General features: G+C 34.1%; 2 long non-coding RNA genes across 4 annotated transcripts in view; one reads left to right on the top strand and one right to left on the bottom strand.

The window, feature by feature from the left end:
• LOC107141397 overlaps positions 1–22,848 on the bottom strand; it is a 62,396-nt gene extending 39,548 nt beyond the window's left edge. The window contains exons 1-3 of one of the 3 annotated variants that reach the window (XR_007351413.1): positions 15,768–22,848; positions 11,357–11,574; positions 8,006–8,131 (exon numbers count right to left, since the gene is read on the bottom strand). This is a non-coding gene — a long non-coding RNA (uncharacterized LOC107141397). The remainder of the gene's footprint in view (positions 1–8,005; positions 8,132–11,356; positions 11,575–15,767) is intronic. The other 2 variants (XR_001503440.2, XR_001503441.2) reach the window with 2 other exon arrangements.
• Positions 1–27,672, top strand: part of LOC125619810 — a 261,670-nt gene that overhangs the window by 87,680 nt on the left and 146,318 nt on the right. The gene's annotated exons all lie outside the window — the stretch shown is intronic.

Here is a 27,672-nt window from a genome sequence, read left to right as displayed (position 1 = left end):
GCATACTGGACACAGATAAGAAAAAAATTAGTTAACAGTAAGATGAGTCGACAAAACTTCTCAAATGGAAGTGGAAGAGAAAAAAGACATGAGGGAAAAAACAGAACAAAATATCTTAATAGGACAATTTCAAAGATATAACACATGTAATTAACATATCAGAAGAAAAAGAGAGAATACAGCAGAAAGATATTTAAGGTAATAAAAGCCAAGAAAGTTCCAAAGTAGTAGCAGATATCAAACCATATATCTAAGAATTTTGAAGAACATCAAATAGGAAAAACATTAAAAAAAAATCCTACATTTAGGCATACAGTATTCAAAATGCAGAAAACCCAAGACAATGAGCACATCTTAGAACAAGATGAAAAAGGAAACCCAGATAAGCTTACCTATAGAGGAACAAAGATAAATATTATGAAGGACGTCTCATAAGAAACCATACAAACAATAGAGTGTAGTAAATATTCTAAGTATTGAAAGAGAAAACCACCGGCCTAAAAATTTATATCCAATGAAATCATCCTTCAAAAGTGAATAAGAAATAAATCATTTCTCACACAAACAAAACCCAAGAAAATTAGCTGGCAGCAGGCCAGGCCTGAAAAAATAATGACAGTCCTTCAGGTTTGAAAATGTTAATAAAAGTAATAAGTAAGTGTTCATAAAAGAAAGGAAGTCACTGGAAAATGAATAATTGAAGATAAAATAAAATATTTTATTTTTCTTATTCCTAATTGATTTTTAAAATGACTATAGTAATTATAGAAACAATGTATTTTGTGAATGCAGAGTATGTTTAAGTGAAATGAATTAATAGTACTATCATAAATAATAGAAAAGAGAACTTGAAAACATTCTGTTTAAGATGTACCCCACTCCCCACGGCTGCAAAGAAAAGAATATTGCAATTTTAGGAGAAACCACAGAATTTACATGAACAGCAACATGCTGGACTTCATTTTTTGGTTCTTTACTCAAATGTCATGTGATTCGTTTTTTTTTTTTTTTTTTTTGCAGGGGTTGGGGAGGACCCAGAATTGAAGTCAGGAGCACTGGACCACTGAGCCACTGAGCCACATCCCTAGTCCTGTTTTGTATTTTATTTAGAGACAGGGTCTCACTGAGTTGCTCAGTACCTCGCTTTTGCAGAGGCTGGCTTTCAACTTGCCATCCTCCTGCCTCAGCCTCCCAAGCCACTGGGATTATAGGAGTGCTTCACCGAATCCACCAGTCATTGTTATTCCTGAAATAATTCTGAACTATGCCAAATTCTCCTTGACTTTAGAATAGAAGCTTTCAGTGAATCTTGCAAAAGCAAAACTTCAGGAAGAGAAAGTTCAGAAGAGAAAGTTCAAAGTAACTGAAATAATCAGATCATGTGCCAATTTCAAGGTAAAATTATTAGTACCCTCTTCCCAAAACTGATTAACTGATCAGTTAATATCTAGCATTGTGTTTGCCAAAAGTGAGAAGTAAAAAAAAAAGAAAAGAAAATAGGAAAGAGAAAAAATATGACATTAAACCATATTGTCTTTCAAGAATTTGATTTAGATGGGAAAACAAATGTTGTGCCTTGTAGGAAATCTCCCTCAAAAAAGGGGGAGAGGCTTCTTCAGGGAATAAAGTTGGTAAGTGTTTAGATGTCTTCATCCTTTGTACATAAGGCTGAGTTGCATTTAGGAGAAGGATACTGCCTTCTTGTTATCAAGGAAAGCTGAAGTAGAAAACAGCAAGATGAACTGCCACTCGGATTTGTTTGCAAGAAAATCCCCCCACTCCCAGGAGCAGAACAGGCAGCCATAACCTAATCTCAGGCTCTAAATAAAGGAGCTCACAGTTGGAAATAGACATTTTCTTTTATTTTTCCCAATCTACAGTGAAAAGGGGGGATAAAATTGAGGAAAACTGCTCTCTAAAACTTCTAAGAGAAGGGCTGTTATCATGTTAATTCTGTCTCAATAGCTCTCCCAGCTCTTCATGATTACTGCAGGCACTGTCTTATCCAACTCTATCAAGCCCAGTTTTTGGTCAATCACAAAAAGACTGTGACAAAAGAAAATAATTTTTAAAAATAAAAATTACAAATGGCAAAATTATTCTTTTAATGCACAACCCTTATGTTGGTCTATGCCTCCATTTCCTGAGTAGGTCTCTTGTTTGGCGTTTTGTGCTACTTTTCTAGTATCAACCACACCCATAGTGCACATTTTACCATTTTGACCCTTGGAGGAGAGCCTAAACTTGGACACATTTACAAAGCAACCCAAATAAAGAATGCAAGTGAAAATTTTCATTTTCCCCACCTATATTTTCACCTATATTGCTAATATCTAATTCTGTATTGATGTTTTTCAAATATGACTCATATCTAATAAGTCCATCCAAAGCATTCAACTTGGGTTTGGGGCATGTGCACACACACCTGTGTTGTATGCACAGACACATACATATACTTTCTGCTTCTGTGCATTGGTTCATATATCATGCACTATACTGATCAAAGAGAATTTGTTCTGCCTTCTTATAGAATTAACTATTAAACTATGAGTAAGTGGATGAGGCAATCTGAATATTGCTTTGAATTTTTAAACTTTTATCAAAGAAATATGTGAAAATAATTTAAGAAGTCAAAAAAAATTAAATAATTTTGCTTGCAAAAAAAAATTGGGAGACCCATTTTTATACCACTCAGTTGCCAAACTCCACAAAGGCAACTCTTCATACCATTTTTTAAAAATTTATTTTAGCTGGGCATGGGGGCACACGCCTGTAATCCCAGCGGCTTGGGAGGCTGAGGCAAGAGGATCATGAGTTCAAAGCCAATTTCAGCAAAAGTGAGGCGCTAAGCAACTCAGTGAGACTCTGTTTCTAAATAAAATACAAAATAGGCTGGGAAGGTGGTTCAGTGGCTGAGTACCCCTGAGTTCAATCCCTGGTACTGGGTTTGTAATGTAGATAATTAAATTACGCTTTAACTTTCTTCCACTACCATCTTCTCAATTCTATACACATATACTATTAATTTTCAATCCTCCCAATATATTCACTTTTGTGGAATATTCTACATATATACATTCTTATGCATTTGTAGATGAGATTTAGAATCTATGTAACATATATATTTTCTTTTCTTGGATATCTTTGTGCTTTTCTTTGAGTTTATTATAGTCTAGATTTTTGTTTGCTTTGCCTTAATTTTCAAGTAGCAGCAACCTATGCCAATCTCTCACACTGAACAGGGGAACTCTTATTGCAGGTAACCACATCTGACTTTCTGACTCTCAGTGTCCTTTTAGGTCTATCCCTCCTGAAACTCTATCCTGATTCTGTAGGCTCATGCACAGCTGTTGACTCAGAAATAATTTCCCACATCCTCTTTACTAGACGTCCTTTTTGTCATGTCCCATTTCTTTCTTATATTTTACTGATTTTCATTTACTGAAGTATGTCTTCCATTGATTTTTTTAACAGAAGCACATTAGGAAAATCATTATGAATTCTTCTTGTTTAAGAATGTCTCTCTTGGGGGCTGGGGTTATGGCTCAGCCGTAGAGCGCTTGCCTCACATGTGTGAGGCACTGGGTTCCATCCTCAGCACCACATAAAAATAAATAAACATAATGAAGGTATTGTGTCCATCTACAACTAAAAAAAATGAAAAAAGAATGTCTCTCTTATTTGTATCTTCTTGTCTTAGTTTACAATTTGGTTGGATGAAGCATCTAAGGTTGAAATCATCTTTCAGCTTCAGAACTACTATTGTAAAATCTAATGATACACTTATTTTCAAATCTGTCTGCATGTTTCTTTGCTCTGTGGAAGCTTCTGAGGACTAAAATTCTATGAAAGTGTGCCTTGATAGATGTTCCTTGTCATTTATTGACCTCAACTGTTTTTTTAAATATATATCTGATATCTACATTCATCTCTCCTGGCATTTGCTTTTTTTTGTATTTCACTGGTTATTTTCTCTCAGCTGTTTTCTCATTCCATTTTACCACAACTCTATTAGACAAATACAGAAACTTCTGAATTAAACTTCTAACTTACTACACCTGTTTCTACAATATTCTAACCCTTCATTGTCCTATTCCTCTTTCTGTGCCAGTTCCTCCAACCCATTTCTCTACCAACATTTCTTTTGACTGTTTAAATTTAAAAATGTTTATTATTCCCAGAAAGTTATTTTTTGATTGTACTCTATCCTAGTTTTATAGATTCCATGTCTTCTTACATCTCTCTGAATATTATCATGGATCATCAAATGTCTGATAATGGAATCGGTTGAAAAAATAACATGACACATGTCCTGAGTATATATTGATTCAATTTGTCTTATTTATTCATGTACTTGGATCTCACTAAATAAAATATATATGTATTTGGGTATGTGTGCATATGTGTATATTCATACATGAAAATAATACTGTTTTCTAAACATATAGTGGATGAACTGAATAGTCTGTATTTGCAAAATATTTTTGTTGGACTCCTTTAATTTTAAAAATCTAATCTTTTTGAAAACAACTTGCAAATAACAAAAGACTTAATGCAATATTTCAACAATGCAATGTTAAAGTTAACAATTTTGTCTATGTAATATTAGGAGGAGTTACATTGTATTTTTTTCTCATAAGATCTGTGACCATTTGTAGTATTTGTGGGTGGGTTTTGGTGATAAGATTAGAATATTTTATAGGTAAGTCAAAATGAATATCAAGTAACATGTCTGTCTGTTTTAAATGGTTGCAACCAAAAGAATTTATTTTCTTCATAGATAATTAGATTAGAACTTATATTTTATACATCTAACTACTAGTAATTATATGATTATCTATTAAACCTTTGGAACTCATTCTGCAGGTTCCAATAAACAATTAAAAGGAAATTTTATCAAGTTAAGCTAGTGGAGGGAAAGCTCCTAGAATCAGGAGTATTTTGAATAGATTTTATGTACTACTTAGAAACATTACTGACTATGAAAATGTCATTTACTATTACTGAGTAGAGAAGTTCTACATATATGTAAATGAACATTTTCTTTGGCCATTATTTGAATATCATATATCATGATAAATTTGGTCAACTTCTTTTGAAGTCAAAACTTCTTTTGACAATATAAAAATATACTGTTGTCCATAAAATAATAAAGCATAACATATTGATTATGTTAAATACTTAATAAATAGAAAGAATAAAATATCATAAATATACACAAAATTAAATTTATGTATCTTTATTTTGTATATATGTATTTTCATGTGTGTGTGTGAGACTGTATAGTAGTACCCACTCAACCCACAATCCTAAATAATGCTCAGATGCCTCTAAATGTTCTTTTGATGTTTGGATTTAAACTATATTTAGAATAAGCATCAAGTGTTTTGGTTTAAAAATTATTTGAATTTTTGGAATAATATAGATTGAATAATTATTTTCAGTTAGAACTTTCTTTTTTCTTTTATGAAATCATAGTTTATATTTTAAAATTTTAAAAGTAGTCCCAATATTAAATTATCAATCTTTAAATAATTTATGCTTGATTCTTACCATAATTTCTAATAAATCAAACATTCTTCTCTTTCATTTAACACTATGCCTTTAGTCTTCCTAAAAGTATATTTGGGTTATTAATGTTTTTCTTCTAAATTTGAATTTCATATTACACCAATGGCATTGGCTCACATATTTAGGATAAAGCACAAGAAATGCAATACAGAGAGAGTACAATGTTATACTTTCATAGGGAAGTCCAGAACACATCAATAATTTTGCTCTTAAAATTAACTTTTTCATTAAAAAATAAATTAGTAAAAATAGTAAAAATAAATTAGATTTACTATTGATAAAAATATGAGTTTAAAATCAAAATTAAGGCTAAATTTTAGATTGTATATTATATTAAATTGTTTGTAAAACTCACAATGCTATCATTTTGTCTCCATCTTTCTATTTTTATCATAAACCTAATTTGAATGTTACTGGACTTGTTTCTTTTTATACTTGAAATCAAATAATATAGTAAGTGAATGAGGAGAGGAAAATACAGAAATATTATTCAAAGAGTAATTCCTCAATATTTCGATGACTTTTCAGTTGACTACCCTTCTGATAAATGTTCCTGTTCATACACTGTGAACACATGAAATTACACCCTAACCAATGTAGCTTTCACATGCAGAAGAAGTAAGGAAAATAAATATATCAAAATACTATGTAAAATTAGAGTGCTATGAGCTGATGACTGTAAGTGGGCTGTTCTAACAATTGACCTTGGCTCTGTTTTAAAGTAACTTTCTCACAATGAATCCCATTATTATAAAAACCTATATAATAAACGCTTGAAGCCTGCTCATTGTCAGTCCTCCCCCATCAGAAGTCCCTGCACCATGGGTCCCACTTTTCTATAAATAAATAAATAAATAAATAAATAAATAAAGTGCTAAAGATTTTCATCAGTCAAAAAACTAATGAATGGTTTAAGAGGTTATTCCCTAAGTCTTTAAAACACCAAAACTGTACCATAAAAAGTGATTTTTATTATTTCAGTAACATAGGGAAGCAGCAGCTCTTCCTTACTTCCAAAAAACAGGAGGAAAGGATTCATTACTAATCACAGTCAATGCCCCAAGAAAGAACACAAGTTTCCAAAGCTATGTGATGTGCCTAAGAGATCAATGAATTCTGAAGGGATCCAGAATATCATTTACACTTTGTGGTGTTCCACAGTCAGGTTGATTTGCTTCTGAAATAGTATCTTATAAGGTTCTATGCTGTCAGCTTGCACCAGCCCAATCCCTAATTGCTTTCACAAATCTAAAACAAAATATAAATCAGTCTTCACGACAGGACTTTGACTTGCACAGTACTAGAATTTCAGAGCTAATCCTTTTCTAAAAAAATCTTCAGCTCTTTAAAAAACCCAAGGAGATGACAACTTAATCTAGTATGAAGGTGGCACAAATGAGAGGAAAAGGGGAGAGAATGACTCTATCTCTACTTTAGTTGAAGCAATGATATAAATTTTAAAAAGTGGTAACAATGTAAGTGTTATTAATAACTTCAGTGGCTTCAGCAAAGGATGTACAGTATAGTGTATATGTAATTATAGTCTCTGTATTAATTTGGTCAGTTAGCCTGACATTTTTTGAACCCCAGTAATCTGGTTGATTTGTTCTTTTAATTGACTAGTATCTTGTTTCAGAGAAACTATCTATATTGAAAGCTCCAAATAAAGCAAAAGTTACAATACAAATTTTGAAGTACAATTTCAACTTATATTCCAATATCCTAAAATGTCCAACTATTAAATATTGATTTTGATTATGAATGTTTGAAATAAACTAACAAGTTGATTAAGAATGTACTGAAGAAGGTAGAGGTTCACAGCAGCTTCGAATACAAGCTAAGCTCTTCAATTTATTGTTTCTGCCTCAGCTTTCTGTCTTTTCTTCCTCCTCCTCCTCTTCTTCCTCCTCCTCCTCATCGTCCTTATCCTCCTCCTTCTTTTTTTAAAACAGTTCTGGGAATCAAACTCGGGGCTCTGCAAGTGCTCTATCACTGACCCATAGCCCCAGTCCTTCCTGTTTTCTTATCTAAAAAATAAGATGAACATAATAACACACACTTGATTGGGGCTTTTGTCAGAACATAAGGCAATTAGATGAACATCTACCACATCACACCTTGTGATAGTATTGCTTGCTATTTGTTCACAAAGTTTATTATCATTGATGATTCTCTGTGACATAAAGCGTATTCTAATAAGTGGCTTAAAAAGAAAAGACTATGACAGTAATGATCCATTCTTTTGTAAATGTTATTATCTACCCACTTCCACAAACTTGTTTAAAATGAAGTCAAATTATAATAAAATTATGATATTTCATATTTTCCATGTGTGGACTAGCATATGTAATACAGGTGTCTCAGTCTGTTCCTGCTGCTATAACAAAATACCACAAAGTGGGTAACTTGTAGATAATAGTCATTTGTTTCTCACCATTTGGAGGCCAGGAGATCCAAGATCAAGGCATCAGCAGGTTTGGTGTTGGAGGAAGGCTCACTCTCTGCTTCCAGGATGGGATTTTGTGGCTGTGTCCTCACAGGGCAGGTGGCAAACACTGTTCTTACATGGAGAAAGGATAGAAGGGACAAACTCACTCATTCAAGCTCTTTTACAAGGCACTAAACCAACCCTGAGAGCGACCTCCTGCCCTAACCACCTTGTAAAGGCCTCACCTCTTTAAAATGCTACATTGGGAATTAATTTTCCTGCATGAATTTTGGAAGAGACACAAAAATTCAAACCATGGAAATAGACTTTAAAATCAGACAGACCTGAGTTAAAACCACAGCCTTGAAACTTGGTAACTACTGCAGAGGAATCAATTTCACCATACAAATGGCCCCTAAATCTCAGTGACTTACAATAGCAGGGATTCACGTCTTGTTTTAACGATACACACGTGTCCAGGTTCTTTTCATTTTGGGACCCAGGTTCACAGAGCTTCCTTTACTGAGAACGTTGCCAGTCACTCTGGCTAAGTGAAAGAAGCATGGCTGAGCAAGAAGCAGCTGAGAAACATTCAACTCAGAAGGACCCATTCTGAGGACATCACACAGCACACCTGAATTCAACTGGACAAGGAGTGGACATTGAGTCTGTTCCCTCTATGACTTTATGACTTCCACCATGCAAGAACATAGCATTTGCCTCTATTGCTGGACACCAAATCTGTCCACACCTTCCTCCTGGACTTCCCAGCCTCCAAACTGTGAGAAACAGATATCTGTTATTTACAAGTTTTCCAGGAACTGAATTCATCAAAATATCTGTGTGATCCTGAACTAGGCAGTCATTTTCTTGGTTTCACTTTCTGTATCTCTATACATTGAAGTAATAAGACTGACCCAGAAGATGTACAAAATATGCAGTGTCTGGCACATAACTGAACTATATTCAGTAAGTGTTTCTTTGTGTCTTTTCCTGGCCCTTGTTTTACTTCTAAGTTTGGTCAGTGGCTCTGGGCACATAATTTAAGATCTTTAATCAGTCTTCTCATTGATTCAAAGAAGTTATGCAATATATATTTTCTCCAGTTTCTGAAAACTCTGTAGTTCTACTATTCTATGAATTGTGAACTACATGGAGTATGCTGGTTGAAATGATAGTTGAGGATATTTTACACAGAATCTTCCTTTGTAAAGGTTGGTTTTGGACTTTTAAGGTAAGAATAGCAATACTGAAAGACTTCAGAGCATTTATGATTTCTAGTTTATATTGTGGTAGGCTGTAAATATGCCTGTATCCCAATCCTAGAACCCCTACCTGTTCTAGGGCAAAGGGGAGTTTTGCAGGTGGCTAAAGAATTTGAGATGGGGAGATGCATTATTTGGATGAAACTGATACAATCACAAAAGTTCTTAAAATAGGGATTAGGGAGAATCAGAGAAGCAGCTGTGATGACAGGGTCAAGAGTGCAGTGATATGCTCATGAGACAAGAAGTAACCTGTCCACCAACCTGTCCACAGTAACTTATCCTTCTGGAAGCTGAAAGAAGTGAGGAAACAGACTATTGCCTGGAGCCTCCAGAAGGATCTAGCCTTGCACAAACCTTGATTTTAGCATCTCACTTTCATTTCAGACTTGTGTCTGAAATTTGTGTCGTTTTAAGCTACTAAATTTGTGCCAATTTGTTATAGCAGTTAGTAGGAAACTAATACATATGCCAAATGGGAGAATAATTTTTTTTAAACTTGAAGATACCTGTATCATTTCAAAGAGTGAAGACTTTAATAAACTTTTTAAATAGATATACTTTGGAAGAACAAAAAATGTGTATTTAAAAATTGGTTGCTTGTTAACTTTTAAAGATTTTACTTACTTTATTCACTTAGAAATGGAAGTAGAAATCAAAGAAACCAAAGATTAACCTCTAATGCAATTTTAACCATGATCTTGTATAATGTATTTAATCTTCGAGTTTCTTATTTTCATTTCTTTATTCCCATGTTGATATTAAGTCAAATATTAGAAAACTCCCGATGAAGGATACTGTCACACTGCCAAAAGATTATGACTGAAAGAGCCATATATAAAATCAACAAGCCACCAAATATTTCACCAACCTGACCACAAATACCAAGACAGTTTCCATCTCCCACAGCCCTTCTACCATTCTCCGTCTCCTCAGTCAAGGAAAACATGTCCATACCACATACACTCCAAGTCTAACTATACATAATGATTCCCACAAAATTCCCCCAAAGAAGGAGGAACATGGCCCTACCTATTAAAATCCCATCTGCCTTACCTGATTATATTTTCTCTTAACCAATAGGGCCAATTTAAAAAATCCACAAGTATTTAAATTTTCTTAGCCAAACAGTATGCTGTTATGAAAATGTAATTTTTAATAATTTTTATTAAAATAACTTTCTAGAACTAAGAATATAGATTCACATAAACTGATCAAAAATTATCAATATATTTGTTCTCTAACACTATAACAAATTACTATAAATTTATTCACTTAAAAGAACACAATTTATTCCCTTACAATTCAGTAGGTCAGAAGTTTAGCATGGGTCTCCCCGGGCTAAAGGAAAGTGTTGTTGGGTTCTTTATAGAGGCTCCAGAGGAGAATCTGTTTTCTTGCCCTTTTCAGCTTCCAGAGGCCACTTGTAGACTTTAGCTCAGGACCTGGTCTTCCATCTTTGAAGTCAGCCATGTCACCTCTTTCTGAAAATGTCTTTCATTGTCACATCTCGTTAAATACAGATAGGAAAATTTCTCTACCTCTAAAGGAATCATGTAATTAGATTGGAGCCACCAGATATCTCAGGGTGATCACCCCATCTCAAAATCTGTATCCTAAATCACATCTGCAGTCTCTTTAGCTATGTAAGGTAACATATTCACAGTTCCAGGGATTACAGAGTGGGAATCCTCAGGAACTACTATTCTACCTACCACACACAAGAACACACACAGAGAAAAGTGAAATTGAACTCCATGGGAGACTGGTGTAAGTAGAAACATGATGACCAAAACACCAGTCAATTGAGCCAAATTATAAGAAAGAACATATACACCAGTTATTTTGTGTTATCTGATTAAATAAAATAAGCAAGTGTTTCCTACCAGAATTGGCTTCAGTTGGTTCTTTACACAGCTACCTTACGTTCTCTGTACTTTAAATGTGTGACGAGGAAGGTGGAGAGATTGAGAAAAGAATTGGAATCAAAACTAAAAGAATATCATTATGAATTCTGAATTCCCCAATCTTGAGAAGGATAGACATCATTGAGAAGCAAGGTGAATGATTTGAGATGTTGCCATAAACATACTTGAATGCCTGGAGCTTCTTCCACTCATTCAATTAACAGAAATATTTTGTTCCTGAGATGCTTCAGGACTTGGATAAGGTACTACAAAGAGATGGATGAGCAAGGTGGAGATTGTCCTTGTCTTCATGTTACACATAGTTTAGCAGGGAAGTCACATGTTAAAGTCATGATATCCACAGGATGAGGTATTGGGCTGAGCCCATGAATAGGCAAAAGCTCTAAGTGGACATATAAAGACATAAAAGTGAAGAAAAAGCATTTTTTGAGTGATCTCTTTGTAACAAATAATAAACTTCTTTAATTCAAATTAATAATAGTGATCCAAAAATGTTGATAATGACTGATGGTGGAGAGATTTGACTTCTTGAAAGCAGATCTATACTAAATTCATCTCAGGAGCACATCTAAAACACAGTAACTTTAGCTAAAAAGCATCAAATGATGTTAAATGTATGCCAATATGAAATTACTTTTAAAGTATAGTATTTGTTACGATCAAGTAGTACTTTAGCCAAGACTAATACTGGGCCTTGAGGTATGGAAACTGCTCTCAGTTCTGTGGTATGCCATGGTTTCTGTCCTGTCCATCATGTGGCGTACCACCAATTAGAATGACTGTACATACTGCTGCCAATATAGCTAGTCATGTCTTTACATTAAATCATAACCCTCTACTTTGCATTGGCAATATAACATGAAAGAGCAAAAGAAAATGTTGGAAAGTTCCTTTTGGTACACATAGACATTTCTACAAATCAAAACAATGTTTAAAGTTTCTCTCATAATTCCACCAAACTTCTTACCCGAAAGTACATACTTGGAATAACAATTTAATATCACTGTATCAATGTTTCTCTCTCTCTCTCTCTCTCTCTCTCCCCCCCACCCCCCACCTTTTTTCTTGTTTGTATATGCCTGTGTGTTTGTGAGATAAGTTATGATACACTGTTTTGTATCTTGTTTGTTGTTGTTTCTAAATTTGTGGATCACTTTTTTACACTGTAGATTTTACTTTGGAAACTCCGATCATAAATTGACAATAAAATATTCTAACATCAAAATTAAACTATAAGTTGACTGTAAAACACTCCAACAACCAGATTTAACCATAAGTTATTTAATTTTCCTTTCTTTGTGGAAGTTACTTAGTACTATTTATTATTAAGTAAAGCTGTGATGAACGCTGCTTTACTTAGTTTTGTGTGTGTGTGTATTCTTATGATAAATTCTAGAAATGTAGTTATGAGTCTAAAGGTATGAATATTGTATTGCTCTTTATACAAAATGTTCTCCAGGAAATCTATACCAATATGTGTTCTTAGCTTATATGTCACAGCACCCTTTACAATATGAAATTTTCACAGTTATTTTATTTGTCAATCTTTAATTTTTGCTGTTTAATGGAAAATACAAATGCACCAACTCCAAGACGACCTGCAAGGATTCCTGTTTTCTGCTATTCATATCCTTGCCTGATTCCTTCCCCTTGAGTTCTTCTGAATTCCTGTTCTGTCTGATTTGTGCTGCTATAAAAAAAATACTACAAACTGTGTGACTTATAAAGAATAGAAATTTATTTTTCACAGTTCTGGAGGCCAGGAAGCCCAAGATGGTGTCTTGAGTATTATATTCTACACATGATGAGGAACAAAGTTCTTTGTTTCCATGGCAGCAGGGAGGAAGAGAACAAATACACTTCCATAAGCCCTTTTTATAGTAGCATTAACCCATTCATACAGACAGAAACCTCATGACCTAAACACCTCCCATTAGATTCCACCTCTCAACACTGTTGCATTGGAGATCTAGTTTCAATCTGCATTTTGGTGGGGAAAAAAAACATTAAAACAATAGCAATTCCTGATTTGCTTCTTTTGAACAGAATACTGCAGAAACAACAATGGGATGTCACTTCCAAAATTAGGTTAAAAAAAGACAGTGGCTTCCCAAGTAGCTGCTTGTTTTCTCTGTCTCACTCCCATTCTAAACTCTGAGGAAAGCTGCCATTGTAATTAGCCCTGTTAAAAGCCATACATGGCAACAACTGATATCTCTTGCCAACAGCTAGCAAGAGTCAGCTGAATGATATCAAAATCAGATCTCAGCCCAGTCAAACCTTGAGGTGACTCCAGCTTAGCTGGGTATCTCCATCACAGCCTAGTGAGAACAAAATAAGCCATGCCTGGATTCCTCACCTACAGAAAATATGAGGTTATTAATGTTTGTTAGTTAAGCCACTAGGTTTGGGGGAGTTTATTACATATTAAACAGACAAGTAATGCAGAAGGTTAATGGTTACCTTATAACTATTTTAATTCTAATTTTAATGGAGTCATGTCATTTACATAGATTGTGGTGTGTTTCAGTGACTTACCCTTTATACATTTTTTCTAATTTCTTATAGTGATTATCCCCTTTTATTTTAAAGAGATTTTTTTATATGTTAAAATTCTACTGGCTTCACTGTCATGCATAATTACTAATATTTTTCCATCTTATTATTTACCTGTTTCTTACAATGGTGTTTTAACAAGAATAATTTTTAAAACTATGATTGAAATTATTTCTTTTTTTTATTTTTCAATAGAAACATCATTTCTTAGAAAACATGAAAAAACTCTAATTAGTAATTAATATTCCATATTTATTTTATATCCTGCCACTTAATGCCTCTCTTAGTTCTAATAGTTTATCAGCAGACCCTCTTGGGTATTCTAGAAAAATAATCACATAATCTGCTAATAGTGATGGATTTGCATTCTTCCTGAGAGTTATAAGTTTTATATATGCCTTTGTCTTATTTTCTTGGTAAGAACTTTCAGAAGATATCAAGTCATGAATAGTATTAATGACCACAGTTGTTCCTCGAGTCTTTATTTAAAGGATTGGTCATAGTAGATCACCTTTAAGTGAAATTATTTACATAATCATATATTATATGCAAAGAGGTATATGATAATATTTTTTAAAAACAGATAATAGTCTTATATTCACTTAGCTGTTTTTTATTCCTAGGACACTAATAATTTCTATTTGTTTTACATACTGAATCAATGAAGTGTTATGTGATACCTCTCCTTTGTGAAATGTACTGATGAGTTACAATAACTTCTGCTATGGCAAGCATTCTATGAATAGATTGGGTCCTGATGGTTGCGTTTTATAAATGTCTACTCCCTGTCATTATAAGGTTTCATGAGTAACCCCTCTTTCTCTGTGTATGGGGATTTCATTGTTTTAGGTGAGCAATGACTATTTTTAAACATGAGAAATCATATTGCACATTTATGCTACTTTGATGGGCTAATTAGTCTTTCATCCAAACCCAAGGGACAATCTAAACAATCAAGAGAATCATATGAAACATACCTATGGAGAGCCAACACTGCCCTTGGTGCATTTGATTGACTGTTCTCAAGTATTATATAGTTGTTCCTGCCCATGACATCCCATCCTTACTTGCCATCCAACCTTTCCTCAAAGGCTGTAGTAGCTGTTGCTGGTGAATCCAGATTGATGGGCCTATCCTTATCCTTATCCATATTCTATAAGTTTTCTCTCCTTTGTATCTTTTACCTTTCTCTTCTTGTCTGAGGATCTATTAACTTCACATTCATTTCCTTTTCTTCTTCTGCAAAATTTACTCCTCCAGTGATCTTCTAGTAAATTCACTTATATTAAAATATAAATGAATGACAAAAACTTTTCAAAAAAATTTTTAAGTATAACTTGGAATATTTACAATTAAATGGTGTTTGAAAATTAAGGAGGAAAAAGTGATTTTTTTCCCCACAAACTAGGTAGCTAAGACTGTTACACACACTGCATATCAGGCTTATTTTGTCAACTAACTCACAATGCAAGGCCAAGCTAATACACATCATTTGTACATAGTAGAACACACAATAATAGCACAGTTCTTAGTCTTAAATGCATAATCAAGTGCCAAAACGCAATTTTTCTCTTTGCTATTATTCTTCCTTACAAGAATATAAGTGTATTATTTTGAATATCAAGAGCCATGTGTTTCCCTTCATTTCCTGAAAGATAAAGACATTCTTCAAACTCAAGAGAGCAGCTGGGCATGGTGGTGCACAACTGTTACCCTGGCTATTCAGTAGGCTGAGATAGGAGGATCTCAAGTTTGAGGTTAGCCTCTGCAACTTAATGAGAACCTGTCTCAAAATAAAATATATATATGTGTATATATATATATATATATATATATATATATATATATATATATATATGATAGGCTTAGTGGTAGAACATCCCTGGGTTTAATTCACAGGTGTGGGTTTTTTTTATTTTTTAATTAAGAGGTCAATGTGTCTACAAATCTTTAGACTCACATTTTATTAAAAGATCGTTCAATGGGCTGGGGATGTGGCTCAAGCGGTAGCACACTCACCTGGCATGTATGCGGCCTGGGTTCGATCCTCAGCACCACATACAAACAAAGATGTTGTGTCTGCCGAAAACTAAAAAATAAAATATTAAAATTCTCTCTCTCTCTCTCTCTCTCTCTCTCTCTTAAAAAAAAAAGATTGTTCAATTTGAATACTTTTCAAATATAGGGAAACTAGTACTTTAGCCAGACTTATTTAAAATGTCTTGAAATGATAATTTTGTTTTGAATATCTAAAAACAATACACCTGGAAATTGTTCTGTTTGGCAAAAGTAATTATGCTGAAGCTAGTCCCCCTAAACCAAGGGCACCATATATCCCATTGACATAAATCTTGCCTTCTCTATGAGGCTCTCCCTAACCTCATCTTAAATCCTAATCCACCAGGCCCTGTTTCTAAATTCCTAACCTTACTTTTTTCTTCATTGCATTTGCTAAGCTCTTGTACATTTACTTTTTATTTTATATTTTCTCTCTAAACATAAGAATTTAAACTTTGTAAGAGCAGAGACTTTGTTTAGATCATTGCATATCCATAGCCCCTGTACCACTGTCTGGCAACAATCGTCCCTTGGTAACACATCAGTTGCATAAATTAGGGACATTAAATATTTGTGAAAATATGGAGCAAGTGCCTAAATATGGGTGGTGAATGCTCAACAAATGTTTATGGCCTTTGAAAAACAAATTTTTCACAAGTACATATGGAAGCAATTAATGTAATGTAACTGGAAACACATCTGTCATATTTATAGCATGTGATGTTATATATTTATCCAAGGACAGTATTAGAATAAATTTGGATTTTGGTTAAAAATATATTGAAATATTGATCTATTTCAGTGGTGTTTTTAAAATATGCTTTATTAAAATATTTAATCTAATATTTTATGACTTTGAATATTCCAATATTCCAAAGAAAACTAAACATGTGTTAAAGAGCATTGGACTTATTAGCTTTACATTCCACTAGTTATTTTCTTTAATATTCAGCAACGATATGTAATATGTTGTAATATAATTTTATTGTGGAGGAATAAACAACCATAATAATTGATTAAATGTTCAAATTCTTTCTTTCTTTTCTTTTTTTAAAATTTTTTTTGTTATTGATGGACCTTTATGCTATTTATTTATTTGTATCTGATACCGAGAATCAAACCCAGTCCCTCACGCACGCCAGGCAAGTGTTCTACCACTTAGCAACAACCCCAGCCCTACATGTTCAAATTTTAATTAAAATTCACTTGTCATGAAATCTCACTGCTTTCTGTTAAAACAATAAGGTTTCACACATAATTGCTAAAATATTTTTGGTTCCATTTTCTGTAATCAAAGCAAACCAGCTCTGCCATGCAGAAATTAAGCGTGCTAAATTTACGAAATTTATTGTGAGAATAAATGGAACTCCCAATATTTCTTCCTTTTAATTAAAATATGGCTGAATTTTGAGATTCTACTATTTGGGGATATCATTATTCATACTCTTTTCACTTTTAACTCCACAGAAATATTTAGAAAAACCTAATTTGATTTTGAAAATACTTGACAGATAATTAGTTCTGCAAACATTGCATGCTACTCAAAATAATCACATTTAAAACAAGTTTCTCTGTTGAATCAGAGCAACATTAAGCTCAGTTACAAATGTACCTTCTAATTGTTTAAGGTAACAAATGGCTGCTTACTCTATGCTGGAGTTTTAGCAGATTTCAAATCCATGCTTATTACAACCCAGAAGAGATGCCACAAGGTCACAGGAAATATTTTTTTCCATACAGACCATTGCAAGGCATGTTAATATGAAGCCCAGATATCATGGAAGTGTGACACGCCAACACAAAGCTGGAGTCCAGGAGCGCCTGTGGTGGTGGCAGGCTGCAGCCGTGCACAAGTGCTTGCAGCTGCAGTGACATGGTGCTAAGCATGTTTTAAGACTAGTCCCAGTCGAGCGGCATCTTATCCAACCAGAAACAATCCCACAATCCAGCTCTTTTTAAGTGATCATCCTTGTATCATAACAGATTAAGGTTGCAGCTACTTTGGATTATGTTTAATCTAACCTTTATCCATTCACATCTTCACCTGAAACTTACAAGGACCAAGAGTCAATTGCCAGGGCATAATTCACAATGACACTGATCTTTCCTTCCTCACTCTAATTATCTGGATTAAGAATAACACTTTTGAGTAATTATTTTCACATTGGATAAACATTAAGCTTTCCTGGATTTATCTGAGCTTTTTCCTAACATGAAATAGATCCAACCAGGCTTATAAGAACATAACTGACAGCAGTGACAGCTTAATCAAGGCAACCCTAAACAACTAAAACAATAAGGAAATGTTTATTTCTCATTGTTTAGAATATTCAGGAATCAGAAACTTAACAAATTAAGAGGCAAAAAAAAGGTCCACATTCAACAACCAATTGGAATGTTTTAACTTCCTTTTTCTTTCTATATAAGCATTCAGCAATCTGCAACTGAAGTTCAAACTCAGAGAAACTGAAAGCCATCATTATGATGACATAAAATTGACAGACTGATACCAGCCATGAAAACTAAGTATCTTCATTTTCCTAAGCAATGTAATGTCCTAAAGAGAAGGAACACATTCCATTACATTATATTTGAATCAATGTTCTGAAATTAGAATTAAAGCACATAAAGTAACTTGCCATTATCACTTCTGATGGCTATTTTTGATCATTCTGAATTGTCTATCCAAGATTGCACACCATCCCTAAAATTGCTATCACAAACAGCCTGGAAAAATCTTCCAAGCTTGTCTTTGAAACTATCTCAGATCATATACAATTACACACTAAAATCACATCACAAAACCCAATTACACTTTGGCTTTGCAGATCCACAGATAACCTCTTAAAGAGCAAACTCCCTCACTGTGTCGACCTCTGACCTCAAGCTCTTTTTCCAATCTGCAGCAGCAGCCCTGCATGTTTTCTAGCGTGCAAAGAACCCAAACTTGGGTTAAAAAAAAAAATACCCTGCAGGACTTTTGAAGGGTGCCAAGTGTTTAAGGTGAAAGTTAATAATGCTAATGTTTTATTTCTGACCTTTTACTATAATATATATTGTTCTCTCACTTACTTATAACCAAACAATTTTAATGGAGAAATTTTCATTCAGTACTCTTGCTTTTAATGGTTTCATAGTTCATAGGCAGTAATATTGTTTAGCTTCAAAGAAATATGATCACTGATTATTTTAATCGGATTGAAAAACACAGTGTAAAAGACAGATTTCAACCAAATTCCAAATAAGCATTAAAATGAGAAGAATAAAATAAGTGAGCTGTCTTTTACAACAGCTATCTCCTACAAGTCTTTGATTACATGTTTGTTAATCTGAATTTAAAGCATTATAATCATGTAGTACATAATTCTCCATAAAACCGGGATGGACTCTAATATTATATCGACTCTCCACCACAGAGTCTAAAGAAATCACCTAAGGGAAACTATAGAATGATTATTTGTGGCACTTTCTGTGGGTGAATATGAGTAGTAAGGTAAATAAGTCATCATCTTATTCTACATGTGAAAAAAGGCTCAAATTTTTTGCTAGCTCTTCTTCTCATTTGGGGTCACTACAGTTTTACTTACCTGCTGAGTTATCTGTGCCCTTAAAATTCTTCACCTATCCCATAGCAATCTTGAGATCATAAGACTTTTCAGAATGTAATGGTACTTGGAAGTCATCTGTTCTAACTTCCCAAACCTGACCTCTGTACAGTAAGCTAATGACTGGTAAATGCTCCTTAGAATATCCAGGGTAATGATGCCAAGTTGGTAGCTAAGTCAAAGCTTTTCTTCTGCAGTTGTCCTCCTTTCAAATGAAATATCTAGATTTTGTCTGTAAGATGTGAGCAAAATAAAACTGTCATGACATTTAAATCATGGCATCTTCAGTAATTGGCCATTCCATGCTCAATTCCTTGGAGATATTACTTAACACATAGAAATACCCCTCCCTGTTCACCGCCTCAGAAGGTCCAGAATGAGTCAGGAAACATTGGGCCTCAGAAACGTAATGTCAGCCAGGTGCGGTGGTGCAGGCCTGTAATCCCAGCAGCTGGAGAAGCTGAGGCAGGAGGATTGAGAGTTCAAAGTCAGCTTCAGCAAAAGCGAGGTGCTAAAAAACTCCGTGAGACCCTGTCTCTAAATAAAATGGAAAATAGGGCTGGGGATGTGGCTTTGTGCTGGAGGATCCCTGAGTTTAATCCCCAGTACCCTCCCACAAAACCATGCAGTGTCAGCAAGAACAAACCACTAAGAATTTTGAAAAATATTTCCTTAGAATAACAATACACTGGAATAAAAAGGATGATAGAGAATCAATATGATCAAGATTAAATGAACATCCTTGGGAGTTCATAAACATGAGTAAGTGCAAAGATTTGAGTTCATATCTGAATGATGTATTATAAAAAAAGTTCTGATTTTTTAATCTAGAATAATGTATCATTTCCAAGTTTTTTTTCCTTAAAATTAGAATGCATGGATATTTATTCATCTATCAAGTCAGGCTAGCTGGTTGCTTTATGAGATCAGGAGCTATATTTTTGTGTTTAGTACGCGCATTGACAGTTATTAGTCAAACAAAATTCTCAAGAGTACTCAGATATGTGAAATAATGTGAGCTGCAATTTAATTACTCTAATTACTGATACCTAAAATGCCATCTACCATTTGAAATCATTGTGAATTCCCCCTCATGCCCATCTTTGTCCCTTCTGTAATGATGAAAGAAAACAATTTTTAATGACTGAGTTTCTAAAGATCTGCCAAGGGTACAAGAGAAGCATCTGCAAATGTAGGTAAGATTTCTGAAATCTGAAAAGACCAAAATATATTCTAGGGTCTGAAAATAGTCTGACATTGGGAATGTAATACTAAAGAAAAATTTAAAGAAATCAAAAATAAATTAGGTGCTTGGTGGACAAAGGTGTGAAATCTCTAACTGCTGACGATGCTTTATAAACATTTATGTTATCCTGGGGCTGCTCATACTTACGGACTTCCTGAACACTATATAATTTCACCCATTATTGCACGAGCTGCATTCCTCATACAAATGTTGTAGGAGCAGTGTAAGGCATGTGTTCTTGACAATCTGGACAATTCCTTCTTGACAGTGCTTAAAGAGAGGCCGAGGCTACATGACAGCCCCAGATGGTTTGTAAGTGAAGAGTAGAAAAAGCAATATAATTGATTTGGTGCTTGTTGAGATACCCTAAATGTTCAGTTTCAACTTGTACCTAATCCATCGATTCCACCTTTCTTATTTCTACTTCATTTTTTAAAAGAAGCCCCAAAAGGGATTGGGGTTATGAGTCTAGTATTTTAAAAATATTGCAAAAATTTTGCTGGGGAAACAACTGCCTCACAACTTTACTGGTAAATTGCTAAGGCTGTTTGACATAGATGTTTAATCTCTAGAAGGCTCTACAAAGATGATTCAAAAGTCTTGGTCTCCCCTAATTAGTCTTCAGTGGGTTACTCTGGATAAACTCCCTACATTGTTTCTAGAGATACAGAAAATAATTCCCAGAAAATTTTAAAATTGGTCTTTGAGAGTTGAGACATTCCAAGATACTGGAAAGCAAATGATATTGATAAACCATAAATAAAATAGAAATAGGAAACTCAGAACTATGGAACTTGTTATGTTGGAGTTTTATTTTATTTTTACACTATTTGCTTTGATACAGTTGGTTGTGGCTTAGCGTGGTTTGGTTGGTATGCTTGTTTCAGGAGAGGAAAGCTGAGGAGGCTTGGAAATGGGTTTGGTTCTGAGTAATAATTAGTATTTTGAGGATCTCTTGGACTCCAGGGGCAATAAAAAATGTCAGAAAATTATTATATCTTTGTATCAAATTTTAATATGTGGTAGGGTTAATACTCCCAGTTTGATCCTAATTAAAATTGACTTGTCTATTTCTAGTCCTTTAAAATATATCATGGAGCCACCTTGCCAATTCACAATAAAATACAGGGGGAGTTTTAATTAGGATTATACTAAATCTATGGACCAATTGGGACAGAATTCATATCTTTGCCAATAGTAGTCTTCAAAATCAGGAATATGGGATGCTTTCCCATATACTCTATTGTCTTTCAATTTCTCTCAGACATATTTGGTGAAGATGTTGGGATAGATCCTATAATTTTTTTTTAGATTTATTTCTAAGCACTTCATGTTTTTATGCCATTGTCAAAAGTACCTTTTATTTTATTTTTTCCAATTACCACTGATACATGGATATAAAAATGCTTTAATGTTGAACTATTTCTTTTTTATTGTATAATTCCTACTTAATTTATCTTGCTTTCTTATATTAGATAACAATATCTGGTTCCATGTTGAATTTTGAATAAAAGTCTTAAAGTAATTCACCATTAAAGCCATTGTTGCGAACTATAATTTTTGTGGATAAATTTTATCCACAAAAACAGTTCTCCTCTATTTCTATATGCTAAATGTCATTAATAAATGATTTATAATTTTATCAAATATCTCCTTATATTTATTAGGGAAATTATATAATTCTTCTTCTTTTTGTTATTAATCTGATGAGTTATACCAATTGATCATTTTATAATAAAGATTTTTTTAAAATCCCTAGAATGAGTTCAAATTGGCTGTGATGTACATTTCACTTTATTCTACTATTTTTTGTTCCTACATTCAGTATTGTAAATCACATTTTAGAATCACTGCTTTCCATGCATGTAACATTTTCATTTTTTCAAATTCACATAAGACACTAATCAAATAGAATTCATATGTCTTGCTGCTATAATTTAGACTTTAAAGGTCTTACAAAGGACCATATGTTAAATTTTTGGTTACTTATCTCACTGGGGCATGCCATCAAAGGGTATTGTGGAATTTGATCATCTCTTTCTCTTCTTTCTCCTCCTCTTTCTCTTCTTCCTCCTTCTTTCTCCTCTTTCTCCTCATCTTCCACCTTCTCCTCCTCCTCCTTCTTCTTCATCATCATTTTCTTATTCCCTTTCTGGAAGATGAGAAGTTTCACTCCACCACATATTCCCACCACAATGTGCTACCTTGCCATAGCACCAGTGCAATAAAGCTAATTAATCAGAGAGTAGAATCTGCCAAACTGAACCAAAATAAACATTTTCTCTTTATAAGTTGATTATTTCAGGCATTTCATTATAGTGATAGAAAGCTAACACACTCTCTATCCCCATAACTATGCAACATTCTTTCTTTCTTTTTTCTGTTCATTGTTAAATTCATAATTATTTATGTTGACATTGACACAATTTTAAAAATAACTACATTTTGTAAAATAATTTAAATGTGCATAAAAGTTTTAAAAATGGCACAGAGTATTCCAATATACTCCAAACTTAGTTTTCCTATTTTTAACATCTTTCATTAGTATGGTTTATTTGTCACAACCACTATACTACATCAACATGTTATTATTAGCTAAAACTTATATATATATATATTTTTTTTTTCAGGCTTTCTTAGCTTTTACCTAATGTCCTTTTTCTGTCTCAAGACCCCCTTCAGGATACTATATAACATTTAGTTATTATGTCTCTTTAAGTTCAGGTAGACTGTGGCAGTTTCTCAGAGTTTACTTCTTTTATATGACATTAGCAGTACTGAGTACTGATCAGGTATTTTATAGACTGTCACAGAATTGAAGTTTGCCTGATCTTTTTGTCATGATCAAATTTAGATTTTCAGTTTCAAGGAAAAGACCTCAGAGGCAGAGTGCCATTATCATTACATCCTTACAAGAATGTGTTAGTAAAAGAATATAAGAGTTTCCAGGACTCATGCCCCTAGAGAAATATCTGTTTGAACAATTATTTATATGCAAAAAATACCTTCACAAGATCTAAGGAATTCAAGTGAGAGAATATACTACTTAGCTGCAACAGAGAAACAATAAAAGCTGGGAAGAGGATAGGAAGAATAGCTTTCACTGCCTAGTGCAGGGCAGACACCATCCAAATGGTGTAAGGAGAGTAAAGTGAGGATCTAACTTTGCTGCAGACCCCAGCAGCAAGCCATTACCGGTGAATCCCAGTGCCAGGCCATCCTGCATGGACCCAAACCAGGCCAGCACCAAAGACTCATTCTCTGGGTTAAGTCAAGCACCAAGTTTCTTCCCATTACCCCAAGCTCCAGGTCAACTCATAAAGACCAAGAATCATACAGCACTCATGAGCTAAGGCTCCAGGCCCAACACCATAAGGAGATAAAATGTATACACAAAAACATTTTTATGGACTATTTTTTTAGTTCTATTGTGCTATTTGTATTCTACTTGTTAATTATTATATCTTTGTATCAAGTCTTAATATGTTATAGTGTTGGTACTTCCAATTTGGTCTTCACTGAAATTGTCTTGTCTATTTCTAGTTCTTCAAAATACACCTTGTCCATTGACAATAAAAAACAGGGCTGGGGCTGTAGCTCAGGGGTAGAGAGGTTGCCTCCCAGGTGTGAGACCCTGGGTTCAATCCTCAGCACCACAAAAAAAAAAAAAAAATCAATCAATAAATAAAGATACTAAAAAAAAAAACAGGGGGAGTTTTGTGGCCCCATGATCTAGTTCTGTCTTAGTGGATCCTGTAACTAAGTAAACCTAGAACTAGGTCTATACCTATAGATCCAGTGATTTGGTGTGTCCCAGCCCCAGGCCAGCTCCTTGGTCCCAGACCAACCCTAGTGGACCCCAGTGTCAGGCCAATTCCTACAGACTTACAATCCTGAATGTACCTTTAGACCTAGGATCTATTCCCACCCTCATAGAACTTACCACCAGATCTGTTGGCCTGAAGACTCTAGAAGGAAGCCTGCTGATATACCCTGTCAGCCACCACCCACAGAATCTCTGGATAGATTGGTGAAAGGCTTTCCCCAAAGCCAGTATATAATGATTAGCAAGGTGCCTACTTCTTCAACTGCACAAAGAATGTGAGAAATAGGGAAACAAGGCAGCACCAAAGGAACAAACTAAAGTGCCAAACTGATCTAAAGAAATGAAAAACTACAAACTGTCTAAAAATTTGTTTTAAATAATCATCTTAAAGAAGTCAATCAATTACAAAACAACAAAGACAGATAGCTAAGTGTAATCAGGAAAACAATATATAAACAAAATTATATGTTCAACAAAAAATAAATTGTAAGAAGAACCAAAAAAAAAAAAAAAAAACTCTGGAGCTGAAAAACAGTGACAAAACTGAAAACTTTCAAGCAGAAAAAAAGAATTAATGAGCTCAAAGGCAGATCACTTGAAATACACAGAGATCTGAATATTTTTAAAATGAAAAAGAATGAAGAAAATCTGTAGAACTCATGGAGTACATCAAGTAAACAAATGTACACTTTATGGTATCCAAAAATAAACAGAGAAAGAGAAAGCAGCAGAAAACTTGCCAAACCTGGAGAAGAAAATGAACATCAGATACCTGAATCCCCCCAAAAACCCAAGCAGATTAAGCATAAAAAATCTTCACTGAGATACATTATAATCAAATTCTCCAATTGACTGAGATGTTGTTGTTCAAGCTTTTCCATTATAAAATTACATTTTTTTTAATTTATTTTTTTATTGGTTGTTCAAAACATTATAAAGCTCTTGACATATCATATTTCATACATTAGATTCAAGTTGGTTATGAACTCCCAATTTTACCCCAAATACAGATTGCAGAATCACATCGGTTAATATAGCAGAAGGCAAGAAATAATTAAAATCAGAGCGGAAATCAACGAAATTGAAACAAAAGAAACTATTGAAAAAATTAACAAAACTAAAAGTTGGTTCTTTGAAAAAATAAATAAGATCGACAGACCCTTAGCCATGCTAACGAAGAGAAGAAGAGAGAGAACTCAAATCACTAACATACGGGATGAAAAAGGCAATATCACAACAGACACTACAGAAATACAGAAGACAATTAGAAATTATTTTGAAAACCTATATTCCAATAAAATAGAAGATAGTGAAGACATCGATAAATTCCTTAAGTCATATGATTTGCCCAGACTGAGTCAGGAGGATACTCACAACTTAAACAGACCAATAACAATAGATGAAATAGAAGAAGCAATCAAAAGACTTCCAACCAAGAAAAGCCCAGGACCGGATGGGTATACAGCGGAGTTTTACAAAACCTTTAAGGAAGAATTAATACCAATACTTTTCAAGTTATTTCAGGAAATAGAAAAAGAAGGAGCTCTGCCAAATTCATTCTATGAGGCCAACATCACCCTGATTCCGAAACCAGACAAAGACACCTCAAAGAAAGAAAACTACAGACCAATATCTCTGATGAACCTAGATGCAAAAATCCTCTATAAAATTACATTTTTGATCCCTTTTTCCTACAATATCCTTGGGAAGGAAATCACAAGAAAATTGGGGTATTTCTATTACTTAGTTGAAAAATTTTCTGCAAGAGAAATTTTTGTCTATTCTCTCTCATTTGTTTATGTATTAAATCATTTATTTTTGTCAAATCCAGTACATCATTTTTTTTATAAATAAGTGTTGGAGATTTGACTGCTGTGGATTCTTTTCATTGGCGACCATCTGGATATGATATATTTCCGTCATTTTTGCTATAGTGGTTGTCATTTATTGTTTGGTTTCTGTTTTAGAATTTTTTTACTTTCTGATACTATAGGATGCTCCAGACCTATCTTGGCTATCTTCTCTTCAGTTCTAAAGTCAACCTCCTCCCAAAAAAACCCTCATTGCTCTTACTGGATTTGATATTAGAAATACAAAACTGTGTGTTGCCTTTGACCACTGGTAATAGAGTGTTGTTGCTTTGGAGATCTGTCAGATGACATAACAGGAAAATCTATTTGTGTATGTAGGTATTTGTCTTTACCTAGATTAAGCTAAATATGAAGTCATACTGATAGTTTCAAACATAATCCAGTATGACATGAAATACAATTTTATTTTGTCCCTGTACCCGTCAACTTCCCATCACTATAACAAAATATCTGAGAAAATTAACTTATAAAAAGAAAAAGGTTATTTTACCACAGTTTCAGATTTTTTTACCCCATAATCATTCATATCCATGCTTTTAGGCTTCTGGTGAGGAGGCACATAGGAAAGGTGGGCAAGATAGGGCAAAACCACTCACCTTATGCCTGGATAAAAAAGAGAGAAGGAGAAAGCAGCCAGTGTCCCACAGTACCACTTGGGGCATATTCCCAAAGACCTAAATCGCTCCCACCAAGCCCAGCCCCTGAGAATTCCTCCATCTTCCAAGGGTGCTACCTTAGAAACCAAACCTTTCACATATGGGCCTTTGGGGGACATTATAGATTCAAACTGAAGCTTCCTTCCCCCTTCCCCCACCAAGAAAGCTGACTCCCACTATCTGTCCTTCTTTTGTTTAATTCTGATACATATGCATAGTGGTGTCAGAATTATTCATCTGTACTCAGGTACGAAACAACTTTACTGACTAAAGAGTGGTATGTAAGTCTGAGGCTGTGGCTCAGTGGTAGAGCACTTGCCTAGCATGTGTGAGGCACTGGGTTTGCTTCTCAGCACCACATATAAACAAATGAATAAAATAAAGGTCCATCAACATCTAAAAAACATTTTTTTTAAAAAGAATAGTGTGTACGTACATTTCTGTTTTAGTCAGCTTTTTAACTGCTATAACTAAAAGACCCAACCACAGCAACCATAGAGGAGAAAAAGTTTATTAGAGGGCTCACGGTTTCAGAGGTCTTTGTCCATAGAAGGCTAATCCATTCCTTAGGGCTTAAGGTGAGGCAGGACATCATGGCAGAAGATTTTGGCACAGGAAAGCAGCTCACATGGTGATCAGGGAGGAGAGAGAGAGAGAGAGAG

The sequence above is a fragment of the Marmota marmota genome, unplaced genomic scaffold (genome assembly GCF_001458135.2).
Source record: "Marmota marmota marmota unplaced genomic scaffold, marMar, whole genome shotgun sequence".
NCBI classification, from domain to species: Eukaryota; Metazoa; Chordata; class Mammalia; order Rodentia; family Sciuridae; genus Marmota; species Marmota marmota.
Note: the sequence above shows the minus strand (reverse complement) of the source record. Positions and strands in the feature narration are given on the sequence as shown.